At 42.0% G+C, this 27,756-nt stretch overlaps 1 protein-coding gene across 1 annotated transcript in view; it reads right to left on the reverse strand.

The window, feature by feature from the left end:
• GUCA1C (guanylate cyclase activator 1C) overlaps window positions 1–27,756 on the reverse strand; it is a 269,213-nt gene that overhangs the window by 181,354 nt on the left and 60,103 nt on the right. The gene's annotated exons all lie outside the window — the stretch shown is intronic.

Raw genomic sequence — 27,756 nt, forward strand, 5'->3', positions numbered from 1 at the left:
CCTGACTTAGGCTACGTTCACATTTGCGTTGCGTCGGGCGCAACTGCGGCGACGCATGCGTCATGCGCCCCTATATTTAACATGGGGGGCGCATGGACATGCGTTGTGCTGCGTTTTGCGACACATGCATTTTTTTGCCGCAAGCGTTAGGGCGCAGAGGACGCAGCAAGTTGCATTTTTTTTGTGTCCAAAATTCGGCAAAAAAGGACGCATGCGTCGCAAAACTATGCAATTTGGTGCGTTTTTGTTTGCGTTGTGCGTTGCGTCTCCGATGCAACATCACACAACGCAAATGTGAATGTAGCCTTTCAAGGGTGTCCTTTGGGATCCGCCAAGTTATTTGTTGTTATTACTAGAAATACAATGCTGCTTTCAGCACGGAATTATTACTGAATCTGCCATGGAGGCTTACAAAAGAGCCTTCTGCACAGATGTGAGCATAGGTATACAGGTGTTATGTTTTTTGTGCAATCTGAGCATATGAAATATTGATACTGTTACATGCAAGATGTTATGTGTTATAAAGACCATTGTACGTAATCAAGGCAATAGCTAGAATGTTATCTGGATTATAGTATATGAGCAATGTTATAGGTGTGTTATACTACATATTCAATATTTTGTGCTGTCTAATGTGCACTGTGTTATAGGAGTATATTAAATACTAGATTGTGGCCCGATTCTAACGCATCGGGTATTCTAGAATATGCATGTCCCCGTAGTATATGGACAATGATAATTCCAGAATTGGCGGCAGACTGTGCCCGTCGCTGATTGGTTGAGGCAACCTTTATGACATCATCGTCGCCATGGCAACCATTATGACATCTACGTCGATACTGTGTCTGTCGCTGAATCAGAAACGTGGGATTTCTACGTCCTTTATGACATCATCGTCGCTGTGCCCGTTGCTGATTGGTCGAGGCCTGGCGGCCTCGACCAATCAGAGACTCGGGATGTCTACGTCCTTTATGACATCATCGTCGCTGTGCCCGTCGCTGATTGGTCGAGGCCTGGCGGCCTCGACCAATCAGAGACTTGGGATTTCCAGGACAGACAGACACACAGACAGACAGACGGAAAAACCCTTAGGCAATTATATATATAGACTAGATTGTGGCCCGATTCTAACGCATCGGGTATTCTAGAATATGCATGTCCCCGTAGTATATGGACAATGATGATTCCAGAATTCGCGGCAGACTGTGCCCGTCGCTGATTGGTCGAGGCAACCTTTATGACATCACCATCACCATGGCAACCATTATGACATCATCGTCGCTGTGCCCGTCGCTGATTGGTCGAGGCAACCTTTATGACATCATCGTCGCCATGGCAACCATTATGACATCATCGTCGCTGTGCCCGTCGCTGATTGGTCGAGGCAACCTTTATGACATCATCGTTGCCATGGCAACCATTATGACATCATCGTCGCTGTGCCCGTCGCTGATTGGTCGAGGCAAACTTTATGACATCTTCGTCGCCATGGCAACCATTATGACATCATCGTCGCTGTGCCCGTCGCTGAATCAGAAACGTGAGATGTCTACGTCCTTTATGACATCATCGTCGCTGTGCCCGTTGCTGATTGGTCGAGGCCTGGCGGCCTCGACCAATCAGACGCGGGATTTCTACGTCCTTTATGACATCATCATCGCTGTGCCCGTTGCTGATTGGTCGAGGCCTGGTGGCCTCGACCAATCAGAGACGCGGGATTTCTACGTCGATGCTGTGCCGGTCTCTGATTGGTCGAGGCCTGGCGGCCTCGACCAATCAGAGAGCCGGGATTTCCAGGACAGACAGACAGACAGACAGACGGAAAAACCCTTAGGCAATTATATATATAGATGCTATAGCATGACAAAGTGAGGGACATATATATCAGGTTGAGGGACATATATACCAGGATGGGGCCCAGGATAAGGGACTTATATATACAGTTGAAACCAGAAATTTACATACACTATATAAAAAGACACATATGCATGTTTTTCTCAGCCTTTGCTGATTATTAATTATAGGGAGACCCTATGTCTGATTTTTTGGGGAGCCCCTAATTTTAACCCCTTCCCGACCTTTGACGCCACGTAGGCGTCATGAAAGTCGGTGCCAATCCGACCCATGACGCCTATGTGGCGTCATGGAAAGATCGCGTCCCTGCAGGCCGGGTGAAAGGGTTAACTCCCATTTCACCCGATCTGCAGGGACAGGGGGAGTGGTAGTTTAGCCCAGGGGGGGTGGCTTCACCCCCTCGTGGCTACGATCGCTCTGATTGGCTGTTGAAAGTGAAACTGCCAATCAGAGCGATTTGTAATATTTCACCTATTATAACTGGTGAAATATTACAATCCAGCCATGGCCGATGCTGAAATATCATCGGCCATGGCTGGAAATACTAATGTGCCCCCACCCCACCCCACCGATCGCCCCCCCAGCCCCCCGATCTGGCCGGTACACTGCTCCGGCTCCCCTCCGTCCAGTGCTCCGCTCCCCCCCGTGCTCTTGTCCGCTCCCCCCGTGCTCCAATCACCCCCCCGTGCTCCAATCACCCCCCCTGCACACCGATCCACCCCCCCGGTGCTCCGTTCCACCCCCTCGTGCTCCATTCCAGCCCCTCCGTGCTCCGTTCCACGCCCCCCGTGCTCCTTTCCACCCCTCCCGTGCTCCGATTCCCCCCCCGTGCTCCGATCCCCCCCCGTGGTCCCCCCCCACCCCATCATACTTACCGATCCAGCCGGGGTCCCGTCCGTCTTCTCCCTGGGCGCCGCCATCTTCCAAAATGGCGGGCGCATGCGCAGTGGGACCGCCGAATCTGCCGGCCGGCAGATTCGTTCCAAAGTGCATTTTGATCACTAAGATAGATTATATCTCAGTGATCAAAATAAAAAAAATAATAAATGACCCCCCCCTTTGTCACCCCCATAGGTAGGGACAATAAAAAAATAAAGAATTTTTTTTTTCCACTAATGTTAGAATAGGGTTAGGGTTAGGGGTAGGGTTAGGGGTAGGGTTAGGGTTAGGGGTAGGGTTAGGGTTAGGGGTAGGGTTAGGGTTAGGGGTAGGGTTAGGGGTAGGGTTAGGGTTAGGGGTAGGGTTAGGGTTAGGGTTAGGGTTAGGGGTAGGGTTAGGGCTAGGGGTAGGGGTAGGGTTAGGGCTAGGGTTAGGGTTTCGGTATGTGCACACGTATTCTGGTCCTCTGCGGATTTTTCCACTGCGGATTTGATAAATCCGCAGTGCTAAACCGCTGCGGATTTATGGCGGATTTACCGCGTTTTTTTCTGCGCATTTCACTGCGGTTTTACAACTGCGATTTTCTATTGGAGCAGTTGTAAAACCGCTGCGGAATCCGCACAAAGAAGTGACATGCTGCGTTTCCGTGCAGTTTTTCCGCAGCATGTGTACAGCGATTTTTGTTTCCCGTAGGTTTACATTGAACTGTAAACTCATGGGAAACTGCTGCGGATCCGCAGCGTTTTCCGCAGCGTGTGCACATACCTTTAGAATTAGGCTATGTGCACACTGTGCGGATTTGGCTGCGGATTGGCCGCTGTGGATTCGCAGCAGTGTTCCATCAGGTTTACAGTACCATGTAAACATATGAAAAACCAAATCCGCTGTGCCCATGGTGCGGAAAATACCGCGCGGAAACGCTGCGTTGTATTTTCCGCATCATGTCAATTCATTGTGCGGATTCCGCAGCGTTTTACACCTGTTCCTCAATAGGAATCCGCAGGTGAAATCCGCACAAAAAACACTGGAAATCCGCAGAAAATCTGCAGGTAAAACGCAGTGCCTTTTACCCGCGGATTTTTCAAAAATGGTGCGGAAATATCTCACACGAATCCGCAACGTGGGCACATAGCCTTATGGTTAGGGTTGGAATTAGGGTTGTGGTTAGGGTTGTGATTAGGGTTATGGCTACAGTTGGGATTAGGGTTAGGGGTGTGGGGGGGTTAGTGTTGGAGTTAGAATTGAGGGGTTACCACTGTTTAGGCACATCAGGGGTCTCCAAACGCAACATGGCGCCACCATTGATTCCAGCCAATCTCGTATTCAAAAAGTCAAATGGTGCTCCCTCACTTCCGAGCCCTGACGTGTGCCCAAACAGTGGTTTACCCCCACATATGGGGTACCAGCATACTCAGGACTAACTGCGGAACAATTACTGGGGTCCAATTTCTCCTGTTACCCTTGTGAATCTAAAAAAAATGCTTGCTAAAACATAATTTTTGAGGAAAGAAAAATGATTTTTTATTTTCACGGCTCTGCGTTGTAAACGTCTGTGAAGCACTTGGGGGTTCAAAGTCCTCACCACACATCTAGATTAGTTCCTTTGGGGGTCTAGTTTCCAAAATGGTGTCATTTCTGGGGGATCTCCAATGTTTAGGCACACAGGGGCTCTCCAAACGTGACATGGTGTCCGCTAATGATTGGAGCTAATTTTCCATTTAAAAAGCCAAATGGCGTGCCATCCCTTCCGAGCCCTGCCGTGCGCCCAAACAGTGGTTTACCCCCACATATGGGGTATCAGCGTACTCAGGACAAACTGGACAACAATATGTGGGGTCCAATTTCCCCTATTATCCTTGACAAAATAGGAAATTCCAGGCTAAAAAATCATTTTTGAGGAAAGAAAAATTATTTTTTATTTTCATGACTCTGCGTTATAAACTTCTGTGAAGCACCTGGGGGTTTAAAGTGCTCAATATGCATCTAGATAAGTTCCTTGGGGGGTCTAGTTTCCAAAATGGGGTCACTTGTGGGGGAGCTCCAATGTTTAGGCACACAGGGGCTCTCCAAACGCGACATGGTGTCCGCTAACAATTGGAGCTAATTTTCCATTCAAAAAGTCAAATGGCGCGCCTTCCCTTCCGAGCCCTGCCGAGTGCCCAAACAGTGGTTTACCCCCACATATGAGGTATCGACGTACTCGGGAGAAATTGCCCAACAAATTTTATGATCCATTTTATCCTACTGCCCATGTGAAAATGAAAAAATTGAGGCGAAAAGAATTTGTTTGTGAAAAAAAAGTACTTTTTCATTTTTACAGATCAATTTGTGAAGCACCTGAGGGTTTAAAGTGCTCACTAGGCATCTAAATAAGTTCCTTGGGGGGTCTAGTTTCCAAAATGGGGTCACTTGTGGGGGAGCGCCAATGTTTAGGCACACAGGAGCTATCCAAACGCGACATGGTGTCCGCTAACGATGGAAATAATTTTTCATTCAAAAAGTCAAATGGCGCTCCTTCCCTTCCGAGCCTTACCATGTGCCCAAACAGTGGTTTACCCCCACATGTGAGGTATTGGTGTACTCAGGAGAAATTGCCCAACACATTTTAGGATCCATTTTATCCTGTTGCCCATGTGAAAATGAAAAAATTGAGGCTAAAATAATTTTTTTGTGAAAAAAAAGTACTTTTTCATTTTTACGGATCAATTTGTGAAGGACCTGGGGGTTCAAAGTGCTCACTATGCATCTAGATAAGTTCCTTGGGGCATCTAGTTTCCAAAATGGGGTCACTTGTGGGGGAGCTCCAATTTTTAGGCACACGGGGGCTCTCCAAACGTGACATGGTGTCCGCTAAAGAGTGGAGCCAATTTTTGATTCAAAAAGTCAAATGGCGCTCCTTCCCTTCCAAGCCCTGCCGTGCACCCAAACAGTGGTTTACCCCCACATATAAGGTATCAGCGTACTCAGGACAAATTGGACAACAACTTTCGTGGTTCAGTTTCTCCTTTTACCATTGGGAAAATAAAAAAATTGTTGCTAAAAGATAATTTTTGTGACTAAAAAGTTAAATGTTCATTTTTTCCTTCCATGTTGCTTCTGCTGCTGCGAAGCACCTGAAGGGTTAATAAACTTCTTGAATGTGGTTTTGAGTACCTTGAGGGGTGCAGTTTTTAGAATGGTGTCACTTTTGGGTATTTTCAGCTATATAGACCCCTCAAACTGACTTCAGATGTGAGGTGGTCCATAAAAGAAATGGTTTTGTAAATTTCGTTGTAAAAATGACAAATCGCTGGTCAAATTTTAACCCTTATAACTTCCTAACAAAAAAAAAATTTTGTTTCCAAAATTGTGCTGATGTAAAGTAAACATGTGGGAAATGTTATTTATTAACTATTTTGTGTCACATATCTCTCTGGTTTAACAGAATAAAAATTCAAAATGTGAAAATTGCGAAATTTTCAAAATTTTCACCAAATTTCCGTTTTTATCACAAATAAATGCAGAATTTATTGACCTAAATTTACCACTAACATGAAGCCCAATATGTCACGAAAAAACAATCTCAGAACCGCTAGGATCCGTTGAAGCGTTCCTGAGTTATTACCTCATAAAGGGACACTGGTCAGAATTGCAAAAAACGGCAAGGTCTTTAAGGTCAAAATAGGCTGGGTCATGAAGGGGTTAATAACCAGGAAAGGCTAAGTTTACACCTGTGGGCTGATATTAATAGCCTCTTTTCAGGCTATAAACATCTGCCCCCAGCTGTCTGCTTTCCCTCTACTGGTTAATAAAATGTCAAGGGACCGAACGCCATTTTTTTACAGATATTTATTTATTGATTAAATAAGTACATGTACAGTAAGCTACTCAAGCACTTTACTAATAATATATGTCAATTACATCTATTATATTTGACTTTATTCTATTTTGTCGGGTCACGCTGTGATTTTACTGTACACAGCTGCTGAAATGTCGAGTTTCCTAAGGCCAGCGTCACACTCGGCGTAAGACAATACGGTCTGTATTTTACGGCCGTAATACGCTGAAAAGTCCCCAAAATAGTGGTCCGTATCTCCTCCGTAGGCAGGGTGTGTCAGCGTATTTTGCGCATGGCATCCTCCGTATGTAATCCGTATGGCATCCGTACTGCGAGATTTTTCTCGCAGGCTTGCAAAACCGACATATGGATATACAAGGGATCCATGTGCTCAAAAAATAATAAAAACATATATACTGTATATATATATATATATGTTAGTGAGACACACACACATATATATATATATATATATATAATATTAATATTTCATCCAGCACGAGATAGCTTAAAAGCCGGTAATTCAATTGCCGGCTTTTGCTATCTCCTTCAAAATCCCGACATGATTTGAGACATGGTTTACATACAGTAAACCATGTCATATCCCCCTTTTTTTGCAAATTCCACACTACTAATGATAGACGTGTATGTGCAAAATTTGGCCGTTCTAGCTATTAAATTAAAGGGTTAAATGGCGGAAAAAATTGGCGTGGGCTCCCGCACAATTTTCTCCGCCAGAGTAGTAAAGCCAGTGACTGAGGGCAGATATTAATAGCCTGGAGAGGGTCCATGGTTATTGGCCCCCCCCCCCCCGGCTAAAAACATCTGCCCCTAGCCACCCCAGAAAAGGCACATCTGGAAGATGCGCCTATTCTGGCACTTGGCCACTCTCTTCCCATTCCCGTGTAGCAGTGGGATATGGGGTAATGAAGGGTTAATGCCACCTTGCTATTGTAAGGTGACATTAAGCCAGATTAATAATGGAGAGGCGTCAATTATGACACCTATCCATTATTAATCCAATAGAATGAAATGGTTAAAAAAAACACACACATTATTACAAAGTATTTTAATGAAATAAATACACAGGTTGTTGTAATATTTTATTATACTGGAAATCCACCTGAACTCCCTTATCACCTGAAACAAATGTAAACAAAACAAACAACAATATTCCATACCTTCCAACGATCAGTCTCATCCCACGCTGTAAATCCATCTGAAAGGGTTAACTAATTTTACAAGCAGAAGCCTGCTAATGCAGCCGCCCCTGCCTGTAAAAACCCAGGGAATGAATGGAATGTAGGTGAATGACCTGTAGTTACCTCGAGTTGCGGTGATGCGCCCTCTGCTGGATGTCCTCATATGAACTCGAGCCTGGGAACTTTTCAGAATATTTTGCACATACACGCTACTAACATTAGTAGTGTGGAATATGCAAAAAAAAGGGATATGAGATGGTTTACTGTATGTAAACCATGTCTCATATCATGTCGGGTTCGAGAAGGAGATAGGAAAAGCTGGCAATTGAACTACTGGCTTTTAATTTATCTAGCGCTGTATGATATATTAATCTACTATATAAAGCTGAATGTGTGTGTGTGTGTGTGTGTGTGTGTGTGTATGTCCGGGATTGGCATCTGCACCGTCGCAGCTACAGCCACAAAATTTTGCACAGTCACACGTCTGGACCCCGAGAGCGTCATAGGCTATATTGTGAGGTGAAATTTTAACCCCGCGCATTCCAATTCACCAAACAATTTTGCCCCTATCTACATAATGGGGAAAAAAGTGAAAGGAAAAGTGTTGGAAGCGTCGCAGCTACAGCAACAAAATTTTGCACAGTCACACGTCGGGACCCTGAGAGCGTCATAGGCTATATTGTGAGGTGAAATTTTAACCCCGCGCGTTCCAATTCACCAAACAATTTTGCCACTATCTACATAATGGGGAAAAAAGTGAAAGGAAAAGTGTTGGAGGCGTCGCAGCTACAGCAACAAAATTTTGCACAGTCACACGTCTGGACCCCGAGAGCGTCATAGGCTACGTTGTGAGGGGAAATATTAACCCCGCGCTTTCCAATTCACCAAACAATTTTGCCCCTATCTACATAATGGGGAAAAAGTGAAAGGAAAAGTGTTGGAGGCGTCGCAGCTACAGCAACAAAATTTTGCACAGTCACATGTCTGGACCCCGAGAGCGTCATAGGCTATATTGTGAGGCGAAATTTTAACCCCGCGCGTTCCAATTCACCAAACAATTTTGCCCCTATCTACATAATGGGGAAAAAAGTGAAAGGAAAAGTGTTGGAAGCGTCGCAGCTACAGCAACAAAATTTTGCACAGTCACACGTCTGGACCCTGAAAGCGTCATAGGCTACGTTGTGAGGTGAAATTTTAACCCTGCGCGTTCCAATTCACCAAACAATTTTGCCCCTATCTACATAATGGGGAAAAAGTGAAAGGAAAAGTGTTGGAGGCGTCGCAGCTACAGCCACAAAATTTTGCACAGTCACACGTCTGGACCCCGAGAGCGTCATAGGCTATACTGTGAGGCGAAATTTTAACCCCGCGCGTTCCAATTCACCAAACAATTTTGCCCCTATCTACATAATGGGGAAAAAAGTGAAAGGAAAAGTGTTGGAAGCGTCGCAGCTACAGCAACAAAATTTTGCACAGTCACACGTCGGGACCCTGAGAGCGTCATAGGCTTCGTTGTGAGGTGAAATTTTAACCCCGCGCGTTCCAATTCACCAAACAATTTTGCCTCTATCTACATAATGGGGAAAAAGTGAAAGGAAAAGTGTTGGAAGCGTCGCAGCTACAGCAACAAAATTTTGCACAGTCACACGTCTGGACCCCGAGAGCGTCATAGGCTATGTTGTGAGGTGAAATTTTAACCCCGCGCTTTCCAATTCACCAAACAATTTTGCCCCTATCTACATAATGGGAAAAAATGAAAGGAAAAGTGTAGGAGGCAAATTGACAGCTGCCAGATGTGAACAAGGGGGACTTAAAGAATGAGAGCGATGGCGCCAAAGAGTATATACCGTACAGTTGCTAAGGTGGGGCCTCGACATGGGATACTCACCACACACGGGGATATGAACACACACAAAATGCGCCACACACTACCACGTGCTTGAACACATATTACCCTCAGCACACATTTCACCACAAATACACCAACCTCGCGACATAAAAGTCAAAACACAAAAGTCGCCACTCAAAACTCGCCACGCACAGAACTCGCCACATGCAAAAACTAGGCTCTTGCAAAACTCGCCACAAGTGCAAAATTCTCCTCATGAAAAACTCGCCACACGCAAAACTTGCACACGCGGAAAAATTGCCACATGCACAAAAGTTGCAACACATGCAAAAGTTGCCTCACACAAAACTTGCACATACTCAAAAGGCACCACACATAATACTCGCAACGCGCAAAACTCGCCATGCGCAAAACTTGCTGCACACAACTTGCTACACTAACCTGTCACATGCAACTCGACACACAAAAAGTTGCTACACGCATGTTGCTACACAAAACTCATCTCACAAAAGTCGCTACATGCATGTCGCCACACGCAACTCAACACACACAACTTGACAAACGAAACTCGCCCTAAAACACACACAAGTCTGGTATTATCCTTTAAAAATAAAAATCTGATTAATAAGCAGACAAACTACAACAATTGCACCATATAGGAAATACGGCAGCTGTCAGTCACATGACCTGTCTATTATGTGTATGTGTGAGCTAATATATACTGCCAGGGGGAGGGCTTCCTGTTGGCTGGGGATTTATCAGGCTGCCAATTTAGCTTACAAATACTGAGGTAAAAATACTGAGCAAATAACGTGTGAACGAGGTCTAATACAGGAGGAGATGACACACAGGTATATACTATATACAGGGGAGATGACACACAGATATATACTATATACAGTAGAGATGACACACAGGTATATACTATATAGAGGAGGAGATGACATATAGGTACATATATATACAGGAGGAGATGACATACAGGTATATACTATATACAGGAGGAGATGACATACAGGTATATGCTATATATAGAAGATGACATGTAGGTATATACTATATGCAGGAGGAGATGACACTCAGATATATACTATATACAGGGGAGATGACACACAGGTATATATTATATACAGGAGGAGATGACATACAGGTATATGCTATATATAGAAGATGACATGCAGGTATATACTATATGCAGGAGGAGATGACACTCAGATATATACTATATACAGGGGAGATGACACACAGGTATATACTATATACAGGAGGAGATGACATACAGGTATATACTATATATAGAAGGAGATGACATTCAGGTATATACTATATATAGGGGAGATGACACACAGCAGGTATATACTATATACAGGGGAGATGACATACAGGTATATACTATATACAGGAGATGACATACAGATGTATACTATATATAAGGGAGATGACAAACATGTATATACTGAGGTGATGAGGTGAAAATGAGAGGTGTGAGGTGAAAATGAAAAGGTGTGAGTGCAAAATGAGAGGAGTGAGGAAAAATAGTGGAGTGATCAGAAAATGACAGATGTGAGGTTGAAATGACAAGTGTTAGGGGGGAATGAGAGGAGTGAGGGAGAAAATGAGAGGTGTGAGGGAGAAAATGAGAGATGTAAGGGGGAAAATGAAAGATGTGATTGGGAAAATGAGAGGCGTGATGGGAAAATAAGAGAAGTGAGGTGCTATAACTAACCACAGATATTTACTATGCCCAGGCAACGCCGGGCTCTTCAGCTAGTATATATATATATATATATATATATATGTCTCACTGACATATATATATATACATATATATAGACAGTATATATGTTTTTCCGATTATTTGAGCCCATGGATCCATTGTATGTCCATATTACAAGCCTGCGAGAAAATCTCGCAGTACGGCTGCCATATGGATTACATACGGAGGATGCCATGCGCAATATACGCTGACACACCCTGCCTACGGATGACATACGGATCACTATTTTGGGGACTTTTTTGCGTATTACGGCGGTAAATAACGGGCCGTATTTTCATACGCTGAGTGTGACGCCGGCCGTAGACAGAGAATAATTATTCTACTTTAACCCCTTAGTGACCAAGCCAATTTTGACCTTAACCCCTTTACCCCCAAGGGTGTTGGCACATTAATGACCAGGCCAATTTTTACAATTCTGACCACTGTCCATTTATGAGGATATAACTCTGGAACGCTTCAAGGGATCCTGGTGATTTTGACAATGTTTTCTCGTGACATATTGTACTTCATGATAGTGGTAAAATTTCTTTGATATTACCTGCGTTTATTTGTGAAAAAAATGGAAATTTGGTGAAAATTGTGAAAATTTTGCAATTTTCCAACTTAGAATTTTTATGCAATTAAATCACAGAGATACTGTATGTCACACAAAACACTAAATAAGTAACATTTTCCACATGTCTACTTTACATCAGCACAATTTTGGAAACAAAATTTATTTTTATTAGGGAGTTATATGGGTTAAAAGTTGACCAGCAATTTCTCATTTTTACAACACCATTTTTTTTTAGGGACCACATCTCATTTGAAGTCATTTTGAGGGGTCTATATGATGGAAAATAACCAAGTGTAACACCATTCTAAAAACTGCACCCCTCATGGTGCTCGAAACCACATTCAAGAAGTTTATTAACCCTTCAGGTGTTTCACAGGAATTTTTGGAATGTTTAAATAGAAATGAACATTTAACTTTTTTTCACAAAAAATTTACTTCAGCTCCAATTTATTTTATTTTACCAAGGGTAACAGGAGAAAATGGACCCCAAAAGTTGTTGTACAATTTGTCCTGAGTACGCCGATACCCCATATGTGGGGGTAAACCACTGTTTGGGCACATGGCTGAGCTCGGAAGCGAAGGAGCGCCATTTGACTTTTCAATGCAAAATTCACTGGAATTGAGATGGGACGCCATGTTGCATTTGGAGAGCCACTGATGTGCCTAAACATTGAAACCCCCCACAAGTGACACCATTTTGGAAAGTAGACCCCCCTAAGGAACCTATCTAGCTGTGTGGTGAGCACTTTTACCCACCAAGTGCTTCACAGAAGTTTATAATGCAGAGCCGTAAAAAAAAATCATATTTTTTCACAAAAATGATATTTTCGCCCCCAATTTTTTATTTTTCCAAGGGTAAGAGAAGAAATTGGACCCCAAAAGTTGTTGTACAATTTGTCCTGAGTATGTTGATACCCCATATGTGGGGGTAAACCACTGTTTGAGCGCATGGCAGAGCTCGGAAGGGAAGGAGCGCCATTTTTTTTTTCAATGCAAAGTTGACTGGAATTTAGATGGGACGCCATGTTGAGTTTGGAGAGCCACTGATGTATCTAAACATTGAAACCCCCCACAAGTGACACCATTTTGGAAAGTAGACCCCCTAAGGAACTCATCTAGATGTGTTGTGAGAGCTTTGAACCCACAAGTGTTTCACTACAGTTTATCACGCAGAGCCGTGAAAATAAAAATTATTTTTTTTCCCACAAAAATTATTTTTTAGCCCCCAGTTTTTTCCCAGGGGTAACAGGAGAATTTGGACCCCAAAAGTTGTTGTGCAATTTGTCCTGAGTATGCTGATACCCCACATGTGGGGGAGGGAACCACCGTTTGGGCGCATGGGAGAGCTCAGAAGGGAAGGAGCACCATTTGGAATGCAGACTTAGATGGAATGGTCTGCAGGCGTCACATTGCGTTTGCAGAGCCCCTAATGTACCTAAACAGTAGAAACCCACCACAAGTGACCCAATATTGAAAACTAAACCCCCTAAGGAACTTATATAGATGTGTTGTGAGAACTTAGAACCCCCAAGTGCTTCACTACAGTTTATAACGCAGAGCCGTGAAAGTAAAAAATCTTTTTTTTCCACAAAAATTATTTTTAGCCACCAGTTTTGTATTTTCTCAAGGGTAACAGGAGAAATTGGACCCCAAAAGTTGTTGTCCAATGTGTTCTGAGTATGCTGATACCCCATATGTTGGGGTAAACCCCTGTTTGGGCGCACGGGAGAGCTCGGAAAGGAGCACTGTTTTACTTTTTCAACGTAGAATTGGCTGGAATTGAGATCGGACGCCATGTCGCGTTTGGAGAGCCCCTGATGTGTCTAAACAGTGGAAACCCCCAAATTATAACTGAAACCCTAATCCAAACACACCCCGATCCCTAATCCCAATGGTAACCGTAACCACACCCCTAACCCTGACATACCCCTAACCCTAATCTCTTTCTTTCAATTTTCTTTTTATTGAAGAAAAAAAGAATCACAATTGAACAGGAATTGAAAAATAGCCAGAGGAAGTTTCAAACAACATTAGGTATCCAATGGGACAATAACAAAAGTCCAACAAGATGTGGGGATACGATAAATTTGAAGAACTGGAAAAGGATTCTGGATCAAACTTTGACATAGATTCAGAAGAAAGGGAAACTAGCAAAGGTAATTAGAAAAACAGTGGAAACATTAGAAACATGAGTAAAGTTTTAAGATAGGAATAGAAAGATTGAGAGAGTTATAGGAAAGAGGGGGGGTGAGGTAAGAAAGGGGAGGGAGAGGGAGCTGAAGGGGGGGCTTGAAGGAGGGAGTGGAGAGGGGGGAAAAAAGACCGATGGTGGAGTTGAAATTAAAAGATGAAGTCGAGAATGATAATGATGGGGGGCTCGGCATATAGGATCTGATGGTACCCCTAACCCTAATCTCAACCCTATTCCCAACTGTAAATGTAATCCAAACCCTAACCGTAACTTTAGCCCCAATCCTAACCCTAACTTTAGCCCCACCCCTAACCCTAACTTTAGCCCCAACCCCAACTGTAGCCCTAACCCTAGCCCCAACCCTAATCCTAACCCTAGCCCTAACCCTAGCCCTAGCCCTAGCCGTAACCCTAGCCCTAACTCTAGCCCTAATCCTAACCCTAGCCCTAACCCTAACCCTAGCCCTAACCCTAATGTGAAAATGGAAATAAGTACTTTTAAAAAATTTTTTTTTTCCTAACTAAGGGGGTGATGAAGGGGGTTTGATTTACTATTTATAGCGGGTTTTCTAGTGGATTTTTATGATTGGCAGCCGTCACACACTAAAAGACGCTTTTTATTGCAAAAAATGTTTTTTGCGTTACCACATTTTGAGAGCAATAATTTTTCCATATTTTGGTCAACAGAGTCATGTGAGGTCTTGTTTTTGCGGAACGAGTCCATGTTTTTATTGGTATCATTTTCGGGCACGTGACATTTTTTGATCGCTTTTTATTCCGATTTTTGTGAGGCAGAATGACCAAAAACCAGCTATTCATGAATTCCTTTTTTTTTTCGGGGGGGGGGGGGGGGGGGGAGGCGTTTATACCGTTCCGCGTTTGGTAAAATGGATAAACCAGCTCTATTCCTCGGGTCAGTATGATTACAGCGATGCCTCATTTATATTTTTTTATCTTTTTATGTTTTGGCGCTTTTATACGATAAAAACTATTATAAAAATATATATATACTAGATGGCAGCCCGATTCTAAAGAATCGGGAGTCTAGAATCCATATATACGTTATTTATTCAAATGTAAGAATAATACAATTAATAAATAATAGTAAGAAAGAACAAAAAATGGCTGCATTCACCAGCTCTTGACAATTCTTGTTATTTAAGGCACAGTTACACAGGATCCATGAACATGCTTATGAGGGGAGGGATGAAAGACATCAGACGACAACTTTGCGTGTTGTGGCAAATGCCACAACAACCGTTCTTTGCTTATGAACAATAATGTAAATAATAAATAATATGTATCAATAACTATGTATATTGGTATGTTCTATGACATTTTAAAATATTTCATTATTATGTGGAAAGGCTCTTAGTACCCATACTGGCGCATACTTGTGTGCCCATCAGGTATTTTCACAGTAATTTTACATCTGATGGGTTGGTATGAAACGTTTTTAATCATCTCTTGGGCTTAGCTAAGCCTTCATTTTAAATAATTCTAATAGGTACAACAGAAATAAAAGCCTTTTTGTGTACCCAAATTTTTTGTGTTTATTTTTACAGAAGTGTAAAATTTAAGAAATCAACGTTCATAGTACACCGATGGGCTAATATAAGCATGCCCATCAACCACATCACGGTAGCCTTTGAACTGATGGGTCCTAACTAACTGATTCCTATTTCTTAATACTCAGACCTCTTTCACATCTGCATGTTTCCGATATTTGCAGAAGTAATGTTAAAAACAATACAACTTCCACACTTGGCACCAAAGAACTGACCTACAACACACTTTCAGCAAGTGCCATGCAATGTAGATGAAGCTTGGAGTTAACTTGCAGTAAATGCAGCAAACGCGGCTTCGGCAATTGCATTAAATGCAGCCACAACAAAAACACTGGTAAGTGGAGATTTTGTGGCGAAAACAGCAGAAACCACATGTGCCGCACCTGCCACAAGTGAAGTACAAATTCCGTATACATTGCATGCAACTTACAGCAAGAGTGGCGTGGGTCAGCCCTTAGGCAGGAAGTGCAGAAATAGCCTTTTTTCCACCATAAATTCTCCAAATAGCAGAAAAATGTTGATGTGAAAGCAAAATCTCTATTCTTTCCCTATCTATCTAAAAATGTACCTATCTATATATCTATTTCTATGTACAGAACACACCTGAAGATAGAGATGTGTGTGAACAGCCATCCCACCCGTCTCTTACCTGTTCACAAAAACCTCACCCTTTTTAAAAACAAAATGAAATCTCTCAGCAGCTATACTGCTGGAGCTTCAAATACAGGTTCCTATCACCAAATACAGGCATTTGAATGATACACATCTTACATCTTGTACTTAATGTGTGTTCTACTTACCTATAAAAATATGTATTGATATATCATATTTCTAAATTTATGTAGATATGATATAGAGTTATTAACCCTATATGCTAATGAGTACGTATGTTATATACGTATTTCCTACATAAGTACTTAAAATCTATATGTCTATGGCTACACTAATTTTTTTTTATTTTTTATTTTTTCCTTATCTCTACACATAGAATTTGCCTATTGCTGTCTATGTTATTAGAAAAACTGAATAATGAAAAAAAAGAAAATTAAGTTTAAACTAAAATATTTTTGTACACAATATTACGTGTGAAGACTTTAGTACTATCAGCCAATAATTGTCCTTGAAGTGGTGTATTAACCACTTTAACCCTCACATTGCAACATTGCTTCACCCTGGAAAAAGCAACATACAATTGACCATGGGCAAAAGCAGGTTCTGGTAGATAAATGCCAACTCGATGGAGGGTCTGGCCTTGAGATTTATTTATTGTCATTGCAAATGCGGGCTTGATGGGAAATTGTCTCCGTCTTAATTTAAAAGGTAATCCAGTCTCTGATGGACACAAATCAATTCGTGGAATGAATACCACATTTCCTGCTGCTGACCCACTAATTACTTTAGCCAGTATGATATTGGCATGTAAGGCAGTGACAATGAGCCGCGTACCATTGCAGAGACCTTTGTTCGTGTTCACATTACGTAATAACATGACAATGGTGCCAATTTTAAGTTTCAGCCGATGTGAAGGCATACCAGTTGGTGTTAGTGAATTCAAAAACTCAAGTGGGTATTGATCGAGGTCATCAGCTTCATCAGGATCGATGGAATCATCACTGATATATTCAGTATAGTCACCTATCAATAAATCCATGACTTGGGAATTGACTTTCTCAACGTCCTCATTTTTTGGACATAAAATTGCATGAGATGCAGCTGTATTTATACTTTCGGTGTCATTCACATCAATACAAAGATTATCTCCAAAAATTTCAATAATTAAAGAGCCAGTACATACCATGTCTGGAGGAATTTCAATTACATCATCTCCAAGTTTATGTTCATTAGATAGTTCACCATTTCCCAGCTTAAGCAACCAACTGCTGTAGTGAGGATCAATGGAGCGCATGTTGTTAATAAGTGGCAGGCGAGTAAAATGTTGCCAGTGTTGTGAATATTTTATACAGCTCTCTACAACATCAGTTCTTGTCACATGAGGGATGACAGGAAGACATTGTCTAAAGTCGCCTCCAAAAACAATCACTTTACCTCCAAACGGTGTTTTTTCTTTGTGAGCTACATTTGTTGTCATGACATCACGTAAAACTCTATCAATGACATGCAATGCATATTTGGATAGCATTGTGCACTCATCAATAATAAAAAGTTTAGTGCTGTGCAAATCTTTTGCTGCATCGGTATCATTCTTAATCCTGGAAACAGATGTTTCATTCACAGGAATTGGAATCCCATAAAGAGAATGAATGGTTCGTCCACCTTGTAGCAAGTTGGCGGCAATTCCAGTAGTGGCAGCAGGTGACACAATGTCTCCTTGTCCTCTTAGCTGATGTAGGAGTAGATGATATAGGTACGTTTTTCCGCTGCCACCAGGACCATCAAGGAAAAAACACTTTGCTGTAGAATTAGTGTCTTCTAAAGCTTGAGTGATAGCATCAAAAGCAAAAAGTTGGTCCTCATTTAGAGTAGCTTTCATTTCAGCAGCTGCTGATAACTCATAATCTTTATCATACTGTGGGAGGAGGTGTTGTTTCTTGACTGGACGTGGCAAATTAAAATCAATATAAGTTTTGCCATGAGCTTTAAGAACATGTTGGACATCTGTCATAGCATAGCCTTCACAATTGACACACTCCAGAGTGTCGGAGTGGTATGCATGGCAGTAGTCTTCTACAAAGTGTTCCTTAAATTCATCCCATAAGTCCCGAGGTTTAGCTGGAGGACCAAAAATACAAATGTAGGCAAACATGTCACGTAGCTCTGCTGGCATGTTGAGAATACTGGCATCAAGTAATGTATTTCTCCACAGACTATCATCAAATAGTAAGCCAAGAGCTAATGCCGCATCTTTGAAGGTTTCATGTGTGACTCCGTGTATAGTTTTTATGCTGTCAAAACTGGTTGCACCTTTGACATGTAACAATAACAATCTTAAATAGTAGCGTTCTTGGTCTTTCACACTGACAGTATACATTCGTCCAATCACAGAACAACCTGCTCGCTTTCTAACTTCCCAAGAACCTTCTTTCCAAACATAGTTTTTGGGAATTTCACGGTATAAATAAATATGAGCATGATGGTCGTTCTGATTAAGCTTGAAGTAGGCCATAAGTGTAGAATTTTGATGGAGCTTTTGTTTGATGTTTCCAATAGAGTCATCCTCATGAAAATAGAGTGGCTGAGAATGCGGTAGATGTACAGCAAGGCGAATGATGCTATGAGATTGTTTATGCATTGGATATGAGAATATTCGCCAAGCTGCCTCTGGTGCACTGACATATCTTGAATCCATGAATTGGTGTGTTTCATCATGTTGGATGTTAGTCTGGCAGATTTCAAGATTGGCTTTATCATGTCCTTTGTAGACGTATTTAAATAAATATTTCACAGCCTGAATGGAACCACAAACTTCGACATTTATATGGCACTTGTATTTTAATAGCAGGAACGGATTATATGGAACCACCCACGAATTAATTATCAATCATGTTAGAATGGTGTTGAAAAGATGGGCCAAAGTGTCTGCGGTAAGTAGGATAGGCGTCCTTAGCTATGATGGTTCTTGGTTGCAAATCTTTAGGGAAACCTTTTGTACACTTCCCCAGATCCATACAGGGAGAATTTGGGTTGTGTTCTCCACACGGACCATGAATCATATGTTGGAGAACAATTTTATGGAGCTGAGGGTAGTGGGTAGGATTGGGAATTTCAGCCCACACTGTATTGTCTATGTCCTCCTCAGTCCTTAATTTGGAGTTGCTGTCCAGAATAATCAAAATGTGAGCGTGTGGAAGGCCACGTTTTTGAAATTCAATTACATGAACCATAGCGCAAACTTTCCCAAATAATCCATTGTTAATGTCTTTTAAGAGTGCTTCCAGTTTTATTTTGAAAACACGTGCCACCAAATCAGGTCTATGTTCCACACGCTGCCAAGGTTCCAAATTCTCAGTAATCTCATTCCATTTCGGATTACAGGTCATGGTGATGAATAGATCAGGACGACCATATTTAGTCACAATAGCCATGGCATCCTGGTACCGCTGCTGCATATTCCTGGGACTGCCTTCAAACGAAGATGGTAAAATGACCGTTTTTCCAATGGGGATGCCCTTCTCAATGGATTTTTTCTGGAGATGTTCCTGGAGTACACAATAATCCTCTACTTTCAAATCCTTTTGGTGTTGACGGATATAATTTAGGCGATTTGCCTCGATTTTCACATAAGCATCCACTAAGTACTGCTGAGTGAGTTTGCCACCATTCAGGAGTGGATTAAACTGATTACGGCAGACAGCACATAGCAGTAATATTGCAGTTGTGTAACTCTGCGTGGACTTTGCCCTTGTTGCTTGAGGCCATCATGCCAGCCCTGGTCTCCGTAAGGGAAAAATAAAGGATAGAGTAAAGCATCTAAATTACTGTGTAGAATGCTGACCTGTTGTGTTCTTGGCGCCAAAGGATTTTTGGGGTCCCGTTGTAAATGTATTAAAATATCACGATTAAATGGTGGCTCTCCATTGTCATTTTCAAATACGACAGCAACTTCATTGACAGTTGGATTATTATATCGGCGAGGGTCTTGATTCCGATCTTGTTTAAGGGCCATGATGATATTTGGCATGAGAGTGCCATTAGCTTCAGCTTTAAGATGTTCTTCATGTTCCACATCTTGTAACATTTTGTAGGCAGCAACAAAGGGATTCAAATTGTCTAACTGAAGAGCAATTATACTCATCAAAGTGGGATGCCATTTTTTATTTTGTTCACAGTTTAAACGTTGTTCATTCGCGGTAGCATTATCCAAAATATACAGTTGGGCATAAGCTGGAACTTGATCATCACTGGGATGTAGAGTTCCAGTACGATGATATATTTGTCCATGTATACGGAAACAGTAAGGGCCATGTCCAGGTGGAGGGGATATATTGGCACCCATGGAGGCGAAAGCAAATGAGCTGTTAATACTACGAATATTTTCCATGAGATTCTTACTGAACTCACTCTCCCCTGTCAGCAATCGTTTAAAGACCTCGGGATATTGGGGTATAGGTATATGCACTTTACTCTTGTGACAACACAGAGTAAAATTTTTATCTGCTGGTATCTCAGCATTAAAATGTAATGCTTGACAATGTTCACATAAATAGTTCATAGGACCACAGGAGTGTTCTACTATGGTACTGTCATCATTTTTTTTTTTATTCAAATAAATTTTTATTAAGTATAACAAGATAAATGACATGTTACATTCTTATTTTCAATACAAAGCTTTTTTCCCCCCCTTCAAACATTCCCCTTCAATCCCACCACCCCCCAACCCCACCCAACAAAGCAGCTCACCTTGGTTAGCACTTCCATCATTAGACCAATATACTATCTAATCCCTCGGCCAATAATATAAGCCACATTTAACATTACCATTAATTAGGAACCTTAATTAACTCTCCCTCTATAATACCCCTATCCCATAGCAATCCACGGAGACCACATTTTATTGAACATTTCGATTTTCCCTCTTTTTTTATAAAACCCCTTTTCCAGTGTCAGGCCCTGCTTCACATACTGGAGGAACTCTCCTCTTGACGGCGGTTCTTCCCTAATCCAATTTCGAACTATTACCTTCCTAGCCATGTATAACAATCTGGCAATAGCTATCTTTAGGTTGCTATCCACTCCAATCTCATCCACACATCCCAACAAGCACACTATAGGATCCCTTGGCACCTTACATCCATACGCACCTTCCATACGACTCAAAACTACCACCCAAAAAGCAGCCAGTCTCGGACACGTCCACATCATATGGAGTATATCAGCATCTGCAGTTTTACACCTCGGGCATTCAGAATCATCATGCAAACCAGCCTTATATAGCACCATCGGTGACTTATAAACCCTGTGTAACACATAGAGCTGTGACAGTCTATACGGTACGCTCAGTGACAATCGTGGGACCCATTCTAGTACCGACTCCCAAGTCTCATTCTCCATTGGACCCAGATCCCTCTCCCACTTAGCTCTCGCCATTATTGGAAACCCCAATAGGAAAGTGTGCAACAGATCTTTATACAAAGTAGATATGACTCCCCCAGTAGTCCCTTCATTACACACATACTCCAGTACTATATCCCTCTGAATTCCAATACCTCCGTTTCTACTCTGAGCTCCAAAAGCATGCCTCATCCGCAAATACTGAAATTCCCCCACAGTCCCAAGACCAAATTCCGCCTGTAATTGGGAAAATGATTTCAATTCACCTCGCTCAATTATTTCATACACGTATTGAATCCCTTTGACTTGCCATTCTGTCAGTACCCCCAGTGCCTCAAACTCCTGTAAGTTGCTGTTATGCCATAGCGGTGAGAATCTAGTCAAATCCGTGACCCCCTGTATATGTCTCAACCTACCCCACAGCCTGCGTATCAACAACACAGTCGGGTATAATTTCCCCAGAGCCCCCAGGGATCCATCCTCCAAACATTGTACCACTGGCCTTCTTTTTGTCACCACTTCCATCAGCCGCTGTACCGCCCCAGATGACCCTTCATGCACCCAGCCTTTTAAATGCTGACTCTGGGCTGCAAGAAAATATATTTCAGGGTTAGGCAATGCCAATCCCCCATCTTCCTTGGGTCGCTGAAGTGTCTCCAGTTTGATACGCGGATGCTGTCTCCCCCATATCAAATTCCTGAACAGAGAGTTAATCTGTCTAAATCTCCAGCGTGGTATCCAAACTGGCGCATTATGAAGAATATTCAGTATTTTTGGCATCAAAATCATTTTAATAAGATTTACCCTACCTACCACAGATAAATGCAGTTTAAGCCAAGCATCCGCTTTCGCTTTAAGAACACCTAAGATTGGAGTCAGATTTCATGGTACTGTCATCATTAGTAAAACCTGTAGGATGTTGAGGTACAGGTTGTGATAACGGAGCATTGGAATGTTTCTGTAAGCCAACATATATAAAGCGTGGACCTGGTAGAGGATCTTCACTGTCCACAGATTCAATCACTGAGGAGTTGGAAGGTGTATCGTGGTCAGAGTTTATTAATATGGAGGTGCAAGCGTTTTTTTTTTGCGCCATTCACGGCGTGCACCAGCTGCATTTGGTAATGGTTTGTTTGTTGCCTTAGAAGAGTCAGGTGTGAAGCATGTCTTATAAGCAGACTTAACAGTGTGCAGGCGACGGCGTTTATCATTTGGAGTGTAAGTAGGACAGTGTTTGCGCTTACGTGCAGATTTACCAACGGTTAAAGGAGCTTCAAGCTGCACACATTCTATGAATGGAGACAAAGAAGCTGTATTGTGGGCAGAATCTATGACTGAGGACGTGGAAATATTATGTTTGCAACGTTGAGAGCGTGCAGCAGCAGCTTTATTATTTAATCGATTAGTTTTGTCCTCAAAAGACTCATTAGTAATGCGTTTATTGCAAGCAGCATTAACAGTGTCCAGGCGCTTATGTCGGTCCTCTGTAGTCTCGTTAGCACGCTGTTTGTGCTTACGTGCGGCATCGGCGGCTTTTCGCTCAGCGTCATTGGTATACTTATTATCAGACCTGATGTTACGTGCGCCATCAGCAGCTTTGGGCTCTGTGTCATTAGTATACTTAACAGTGTCCAGGCGCTTGCATCTCTCCTCTGTACTCTTGTTAGCACGCTGTTTGCGCTTACGTGCGGCATCGACGGCTTTTCGCTCTGCATCATTACCATGCTTTATATCAGACCTGATCTTACGTGCGCCATCAGCAGCTTTGGGCTCTAAGTCATTAGTATACTTAACAGTATCCAGGCACTTGCATCTATCCTCTGTACTCTTGTTAACACGCTGTTTCCGCTTACGTCCGGCATCGGCGGCTTTTCGCTCTGCATCATTACCATACTTTATATCAGACCTGATCTTACGTGCACCATCATAAGCTTTGGACTCTGTGTCATTAGTATACTTAACAGTTTCCATGCGCTTGCATCTATCCTCTGTACTCTTGTTAGCACGCTGTTTGCGCTTACGTGCGGCATCGGCGTCTTTTTGCTCTGCATTATTAGTATACTTTCTATCAGACCTAATCTTACGTGCGCCATCAGCAGCTTTGGGCTCTGTGTCATTAGTATCCTTACTATTAGAGCTCATGTTGGCTAAGCTAAACAGCTTTAAGCGTGGTGGTGGAAAAAACAGGTTAATAAGAGGCAGTGTCAGGTAGTAGGAAAATAGCCAGTTAATAATAGGCAATAGTTCTTTGCAGGAATGCAGATATTAATAAATAGGCAGTTTATATTGCAGAGAAATTGCTGGGCAATAATGGACAATGTCCTTATGTGACAAATAATAGAGCAATATACCCAATGTGGCAAAGAAGAGGTTAATAAACGGCAGTCTCTCAGTATAACAGTCAGTGAATAATAGGCAGTATATGGAGAAAACACCAAACAAAAGTTCAAAATTGGTGTGAAAATGTCACTGAACCACTTCACAACTAAATATATATAGTTTTGGTAAATGGTATTATCATTTTTTTGACGAAATTCGGCAGGAGCTTGAAGAGCAACGTCACTGGGCCCGCCTCCACGCAGTAGAAACTTGCTGTGAGGTAAAAATTCAAAAATCACACCAAAATGGCGGGCGGAGTGTGTCACAGTACGGCACATTTCTGATTGGTCGCTCGCAGCAGGCGGCAACCAATCAGACACTGGACACTGTTGACGTCACTTATCTCCGGACATTAGCTCCGGACATTAGCTCCGGACATTAGCTCCGGACATTAGCACCGGACAAAGCCACGGAAGTTGGCACAAATTGCAGGAAGTAGTATTCTAGGCAATTATATATTAGACTAGATGGCAGCCCGATTCTAAAGAATCAGGAGTCTAGAATCCATATATACTTTATTTATTCAAATGTAAGAATAATACAATTAATAAATAATAGTAAGAAAGAACAAAAATAATAGGCAGTATATGGAGAAAACACCAAACAAAAGTTCAAAATTGGTGTGAAAATGTCACTGAACCACTTCACAACTAAATATATATAGTTTTGGTAAATGGTATTATCATTTTTTTGACAAAATTCGGCAGGAGCTTGAAGAGCAACGTCACTGGGCCCGCCTCCACGCAGTAGAAACTTGATGTGAGGTAAAAATTCAAAAATCACACCAAAATGGCGGGCGGAGTGTGTCACAGTACGGCACGTTTCTGATTGGTCGCTCGCAGCAGGCGGCAACCAATCAGACACTGGACACTGTTGACGTCACTTATCTCCGGACATTAGCTCCGGACATTAGCTCCGGACATTAGCTCCGGACAAAGCCACGGAAGTTGGCACAAATTGCAGGAAGTAGTATTCTAGGCAATTATATATTAGATTATAGAAGTATTATAGAAAAAATAATTATTTTTGCATCGCTTTATTCTGAGGACTATAACTTTGTTATTTATCCGCTGATGATGCTGTATGGCAGCTCGTTTTTTGCGGGGCAAGATGACGTTTTCAGCGGTACCATGGTTATTCATATCCGTCTTTTTGATCACGTGTTATTCCACTTTTTGTTCAGCTGTATGATAATAAAGCGTTGTTTTTTGTCTCGCTTTTTTTTATTTTTTACGGTGTTGACTGAAGGGGTTAACTAGTGGGGCAGTTTTAGAGGTCGGGTCGTTACGGACGTGGCGACACTAAATATGTGTACTTTTATTATTTTTTTTTATTTAGATAAAGAAATGTATTTATGGGAACAATATATATATTTTTTTAGGATTTTTTTTTTATACACATCTGAATTTTTTTTTTTACACTATAACATTGCCCTGGGGGGGCATCATATTATAGTGTAAGATCGCTGATATGACACTTTGCTTGTGCACTGTGTCAGATCAGCGATCTGACATGCACAGTAGGGAGGCTTCCCGGCGCCTGCTCTGAGCAGGTGCTGGTAAGCCACCTCCCTGCAGGACCCAGATGCAGCCCCGTGGCCATTTTGGATCCGGGCCTGAAGGGAGGAGGAGGTAAGAGACCCTCGGAGCACATAGTGCCGGATGTCAGCTGCGATAGTCAGCTGACACCCAGCTGTGATCGGCCGTGCTCCCCCCGTGAGCGCGGCCGAGCGCTATGACGTACTAACCCGTCGGTGGGCATACGGGCCCACCCCACCTCGACGGGATAGTACGTCTAATGTCAGAAAGGGGTTAATGACCAGGCCAAAGTTTTGAAATCTGACCAGTGTGAATTTATGAGGTAATAACTCTGGAATGCTTCAAAGGATCCCACTGATTTTGAGTCTGTTTTTTCCTGACATATTGTGCTTCATGATAGTGGTAACATTTGTTCGATATGACTTGCATTTATTTGTGAAAATATTGGAAATTTAGCAAAAAATTCAAAAATGTTTCACTTTTGGAAACTTTTAATTCTTATGCCCTTAAATCAGAAAGTTATGTTACACAAAATAGTTAATAAATAGGATTTCCCACATGTCTATTTTATGTCTGCATCATTTCTTAAACATTTTTTTTGTTAGGAAGTTAGAAGTGTTAAAAGTGGATCACCAATTTCTCCTTTTTTCAACAAAATTTACAAAAGCATTTTTTTAAGGACCACATCATATTAGAAGTGGCTTTAGTGGTCCAATATGACAGAAACTATCCAAAAGTGACACCATTCTAGAAACTGCACCTCTCAAAGTATTCAAATCCACATTCAAGAAGTTAATTAACCCTTACAGTGCTTCACAGGAAATAAAGCACAGTGGAAGGTAACAAAATGAACACAAATTTGTTATTTTCACAAGGCTAACAGTAGAAAATGGACCCTAAAATGTGTTCTGCAATTTCTCCTGATCATGCCGTTACTCCATACGTGGGAGAATACTACTTTGGGCGTTTGGCAGGGCTTGGAAGGGAAGGAGCACCGTTTGACTGTTTGAACGCGAAAATGTTTTGTTCAATTTCTCCGGAGCATGTCAATACCCCATATGAGGGAGGAAGCACTGTTTGGGCGCATAGCTGAGCTTGGAAGGGAAAGAGCACCATTTGACTTTTTTAATACAAAATTTGGTACAACAATTGGCAGTTTGGAGAGCCTCTGATGTACGTAAACAGTTAAAATCCCCCATAAGTGACCTCAGTTTGAAAACTAGGCCCCTCAAGGAATGTATCTAAATGTGTGGTGAGCACTTTGAACCCCCAGGTGTTTCACAGAAGCTTACGGTATATCGTAGAACTGTGAAAATACAAAATCATATTTTACTCACAAAAATGTACTTTTAGTCCCAATTGTTTTAATTTCCCCAAGGGTAACAGGAGAAAATGGACCCCAAAATGTGTTGTGCAATTTCTACTGAGTATGCCAATATCCCATATGTGAGGGAATACTACTATTTGGGTGCACGGCAGGGCTTGGAAGGCAAGGAGCACCGTTTGACTTTTCAAAAATGGCTTTAATCGAGAGCGGATGCCATGTCGTGTTTGGAGAGTCCATGATGTGCCTAAACAGTGGAGAACCCCACAAATTACCCCATTTTGGAAACTACTGTATACGTCTCAAGGAATATACTTACATGTGTGGTGAGCACCTTTAACCCCAAGGTGCTTCACAGAAGTTTATTAAGTAAGAAGCGGTGAAAATACAACTTCATGAAAATTTATTTTTAGCTCCAATTTTTTTGTTTTCACAAGGATAACAGGTGAAAATGGACCCCAAAATTTGTTGTGCAATTTGTTCTGAGTATGCTGATACCCCTTATGTGGAGGAAAACTACTGTTTGGGCGCACAGCAGGTCTCGGAAAGAAAGGAGTGGTGTTTTGGAATGCAGACTGTGATGGAATTGTCTGCGGGCGTCATGTCAGATTTGGAGAGCCCCTGATGTGCCTAAACAGTGAAACACCACACAAGTTACCCCATTTTAGAAACTACACCCCTCAAGCATTTTATCCAGGGTATAGTGAGCATTTTGAACCCACAGGTACAACATAGAATTTTATAACATTAAGTCGTCATATTGAATATTTGTATTTTTTTCATGAATATGTAGTTTTGCCTTCAAATTTTTATT

Source organism: Ranitomeya imitator, chromosome 3 (assembly GCF_032444005.1).
Source record: "Ranitomeya imitator isolate aRanImi1 chromosome 3, aRanImi1.pri, whole genome shotgun sequence".
NCBI lineage: Eukaryota > Metazoa > Chordata > Amphibia > Anura > Dendrobatidae > Ranitomeya > Ranitomeya imitator.